At 49.5% G+C, this 4,827-nt stretch overlaps 1 pseudogene; it reads left to right on the top strand.

Moving 5' to 3' along the window:
* Nucleotides 1–342: 342 nt before the first annotated feature.
* LOC103258131 lies at nt 343–4,025 on the top strand (annotated as a pseudogene).
* The last annotated feature ends 802 nt before the right edge of the window (nt 4,026–4,827 follow it).

The raw sequence follows: 4,827 nt of genomic DNA, 5'->3' as shown, positions 1-4,827 counted from the left end.
CCATGTTGCCTCCCTTCCTCTTCACATCTCCATTCTCCCACTTTAGAAAAGACAGACCTCTCAGAATCCCTTGGAGTTGGTTAGGTTAGTGACCTGAGAGCTGAAAGGCTGGCAGTGTTACAGAAGGAAACACAACAGGCACAGTGACTCCCCTGAAAAGAAATCTGTGCTTTAACCAGGTGCCAACAACCTCCCAACCTTATCTTGCCTTGGAAGACTCCTGATAACTTGCCTTTTTGCACTTTGGCCAAATGATCCAAGTTATCTGGGAGTCAAATTTTTTAAAAAAGGCAAAGAACAAGAGATCAGAACTTTGAAATGCATTCACTTCAGAATGCGTCCATGCCCCCAACACCTCCTTGCGTGATGCAAGGTCTTGTCGTCCTCGGCAGGAAGAGGGAGCTGCTCTCCCTTTTTGATACAGTATCTGCAATATGGGGCTGGAAAAGTCATCAAAAGCATTAAAGGTATTAGGGGTGTTTACTCCACATTCCTATCTATCCACTGCCCAATTAACATGATTTGCAGCTGAGAAAATAATACTCTTCTCCGTCAGAGATAAATTGGGTCCCCGAACTGTGAAACAGAGGGGAGAGAGGCGATGATGTTTATAAAAGTTATTGCAAACAAATGCACTTCAAAAGGAACTGTGGTGACAGATTCTGTTTCACAGGGTCCTCTCAATCCTTCTCAGCCTCCCGAGACCCATCCTCAGACTCTGCTGGGTGTTTTCACCACTGGCCTGCTGCTCCGGGTGTAGTGCAGTGTGTGGAATTAATCTGGTCTACAGCCTAGACCTGCCCTGTCCAATACAGTAGCTCTTGAATACTTGGAAGGTGGCTGTTCCCAACTGAGGTGTGCTGGAAGTACAAAATGCACGCCAGAATGCCAAGACTTAGTACAAAGACGTGACATATCTCATGATTAACTTTCATGCTGGTATCACTAAATGATATTGTCTTGAATATATTGGATGAAACAAAATATATTAGTAACATTCATTTCACCTGTTCCTTTTTATTTTTTTAAAACGTGACTACTAGTAAATTTAAAAGGACGTAGACCTCCCATGTGTGGCTCACATTCTATTTCTACCAGGCAGCCTGTCAGTCTCAACTGTGGGCTGAGCCGCCCTGGGTGCAGGTTGGTGGGAACTTGGAAGACCAGCCCCGATTGGTAAGTGGAGTTGGGGAGATTTGGGGCTGGCAGTGACCCCTCTTGCTGAAAAGAAGTATATTTGCAGCATGTGGAGCCCAGGCTAACAGATTGTAATCCTGCTGTCCTTCTGGTTCTAATACTTACTTAACCTCAAAGGAACTTTAATATTTAAACCAAATGGCATGTGAGATTTCAGTCGGCTGATGGATTGCTCTCCATTCAGCCATTTGAGCAATCCTACTGAGGCCTCTGCGCAGCTGAGTTCCAGTTGCCGCCATATCCCAGTGAAGTCTGGCACGGTACTGATGAGCTGATGAGATTTTTTTCTCACTTGTTTGATATTAAATAGGAAAGCCTTTCGAATTAAACGTTTACAGAGAGTGTGAAAATTGGAAGTGTGGGTTTTAGCTGAGCCAACTAGAACAGATCCAAAGACTGCAGTTGCCGGATGGTGAGAGAACAGCATTTCCCACTCTCTTTGTTCACTCCACCACTTCTTTGGGAAAGTGGGAGCTGCTGGCCAGCCTCCTCCTTTCCAGAGGTGAATTCCTCACATGCCAAGTCCACCAACTTTACTGTGGGTATAGCTCTGTCCTAAACACCATTACCTAACACAGCAACAACTTACTGGTCCAAGCCAAGGATTTACAGATTTTGGATTATGAAACTTTAGCCCATTTGTTCTCTTCAGAGCTCAATGCCAGACAGGGCCTCTGCGTGGGTTCCTCAAATAATATTACCAACAATAATAATAACAGCAAATACTTATTGAGCACTTACTGTGTGCTTTAAATATATTAGCTCCCTTCATCTTCAGTTTTATGTGGCAAAAAACACTTTTTAGTATTATTCTGTTTTGTTGCTTAGTTTTTTAGGTTGCCCAGGGTGACATAGTAAATGGTAGCACTAGCTGCAACACAGACTTTCTAATCAGAGCCACACTCAGAACCATTCCGTTATTCTTACAGAGAATAAATATTAAAATCTCAGCAGTGTTTATCAGAAATAGTGACATGGGGGGAGGGGTGTCTATCTCTCTGAGTTTGATGAGGAAAAAAATAAAAGAAATAGTGACATGATGAATCAGAACTTCTTTAGTCATTCAGGAGGCCAGGAGCATGTGTTTGAGCCGATGACCCAAATGTAAATGCTTTCTATTACAATATGGCTTTCTGGATAAAAAGAACCAGACCGGGTCTCTAGTAGGGATGTTAGCATGCACAGACCAACCTGAAACTGGCTTCCAGATTTTATCAGAGTAGAATCTTACTAAAATTTGAGGTCATGTGGTATAGACAAGGCAACCTTTCATTCACGGTGAAACCCTTTCTTCAAATAGAATCATATCCTTCGATTAAATATAAAAATAGGTTTACAAAGGGGAGCTGTCTACGATGGACATGGAGAGGAGGAAGTTGCCTTGTACTGTGCCAAGTCCCTTCCCGATATCCTCAAAGACCAGAAGGCCTACAAGGAAGGCAAGCTACTGAAGGCTTTAGAAGATGCCTTCCTGGCTATTGATGCCAAACTGACCACTGAGGAAGTCATTAAAGAGCTGGCACAGATTGCAGGGTGACCCACTGAGGATGAAGATGAAAAAGCAAAAGTAGCTGACAAAGATGATGTGAACAACAAGGAGGCTGCATTGCTGCACAAGAGGCTACCATGACGATTAAAGAGCTGCTGACGCGCTCCGGGCAGATCTGTCACAAGGGCCCTCCCCCCTGCAGATCTGGAACTGGGACCGGGGAGGAGCCAGGGTCCCAGGGCCTCAATGGGGAGGCAGGACCTGAGGACCCATCCAGGGAAACTCCTTCGCAGGAAAATGACCCCAAAGCCAAGGCCCACACGGACCTCTCCTCCAACTCAGAACGTGGGACTGAGGGAGGCCAACGTGGTGAGCCTGGCATGCCCACTGGTGAGGGTGGGCCTTCCTGCTCTTCAGCCTCCGACAAGCTGCCTTGAGTTGCTAAGTCCAAGTTCTCTGAGGACAGTGAGGATGAGTCAGTTGAGGCAGAGGAGGAAGAGGAAGACAGTGAGAAATGCAGTGAGGAAGAGGCTGGCCTCAGCCGTGAGGAGGCAGAGTGTGAGGAATATGAAGATGACCCCAGGAGGCTGAAAAGGACGATGAAGGAGAAGAAGAAGAAGAAGAGATGGTGCCTGGGATGGAAGGCAAAGAGGAAGCCTCCTGTTGTCTGCTGTTGTGCTCAACAGTGGCCCAACAGCGGTGGTGGCGGCTCATTCCAGGGAAACAGTTGATTGCAGCCAACGCGGGAGCCTGGCTGTGTGGTATCTGAGACTGGCAGCGCTTTGGATATGTCCTATGACCACAAGCCAGAGGATGAGGTGAAGCTAGCCCGCATCAAGAACGCGGGTGGCAAGGTCACCGTGGATGGGCGTGCCAACGGGGGCCTCGGCCTCTCCAAAGCATGGAGAAGCGTCTACAAGACAAACAAGCACTCCCCACCGAGGAACAGCCGATTTCAGCCCTTCCCGACGTCAAGGTGCTGACTCTCCCCGACGACCACGAGTTCCGGTCCTTGCCTGTGATGGCAGCTGGCATGGGATGAGCCGCCAGGAAGGTGTAGGCTTCATTCAGTCAAAGATTGGCCGGAGCGATGAGAATGGGGAGCTCCGACCACCGTCGTCGATGGTGGAAGAGGCCGCTGGACCAGTGCCTGGAGCCCGACACTTCCGGGGACGGCCCAGGGTGTGACCACATGACCTGCATGATCGTCTGCTTCGAACCCCGGGACACGGCGGAGCTCCGGCCCGGAAGTGGCCAGCGGAAACCGGAAGACGCGCGCTCGCCCCAGGGGGCGGAAGAAACCGGAAGCAGCGACACCGAGAACGCCAGGCGGGCCTAGCGGTCGCCCCATCCCTGCCCGCCTAGACTGAGTTTTGTCTTTTTCCTTCAGCCTTAGTGATACGCGCCGGGCAGGGACGGCCGGGGGCAGCCGCGGCCTCCGCCTGCCCTCGCTAGGGGGCTCACGGCCGGCCCGCACCCTGGGCGCCTGTGGGAGGCAGGACGGGCGGGCTCGGGGTTTTCCCCCGTGAACACTTTATTTCAGGACATTCTTTTTTATTGGTGGCTTCGTGGCCCCCAGCCGCCTGCACCCGCTCTGTTGTACAGTTTCAGTCAACACTTTTTTCAGACTAAAGGCCAAAACCTGAAAGCCTCATCTATCTTGGCCCCCCCCCCCCCAAGATGGCCTCAGGGAGCCACGCACAGCCCACTGGGCACACAGAATGGTGCGGAACGGCTGGTGAACTGGATGAGGGGACCTGGATTTGAATCCTGGCTCTGCCACTTACCAGTTATGCGGGCTGTCCTGAGCCTTTGTTCGATCATTCTTCCCCATTAAGTAGCTATGTTTACCCATAATTCTCTAGAAAAAGAAAGTCGATCACATTGAGTTTTCTTAAAGAGAATCTTCTCAGTCCCTGTGTGAAAAAGAGAAAGTCCGCTTACTGGGCTTTTTACCTTCTTTTCTTGAATTGGAGTGAACAGCCCATCCCAACGTTGAGCTTTAACCTCTGACAAGTCCCCTGCCCTACCACTTCCCTGTGGAGGATGAGATGGACCATGGCAAAGGTTCTCCAAATGACTCCTTCCTAAAGAGAAACATGGAGCAGGAAACAGCATGTGGAACTCAGACGGAGCAAGCA

The sequence above is a fragment of the Carlito syrichta genome, unplaced genomic scaffold (genome assembly GCF_000164805.1).
Source record: "Carlito syrichta isolate Samal-C Ts95f unplaced genomic scaffold, Tarsius_syrichta-2.0.1 Scaffold301969, whole genome shotgun sequence".
NCBI lineage: Eukaryota > Metazoa > Chordata > Mammalia > Primates > Tarsiidae > Carlito > Carlito syrichta.
This window is presented reverse-complemented; position numbering and strand designations above follow the sequence as displayed.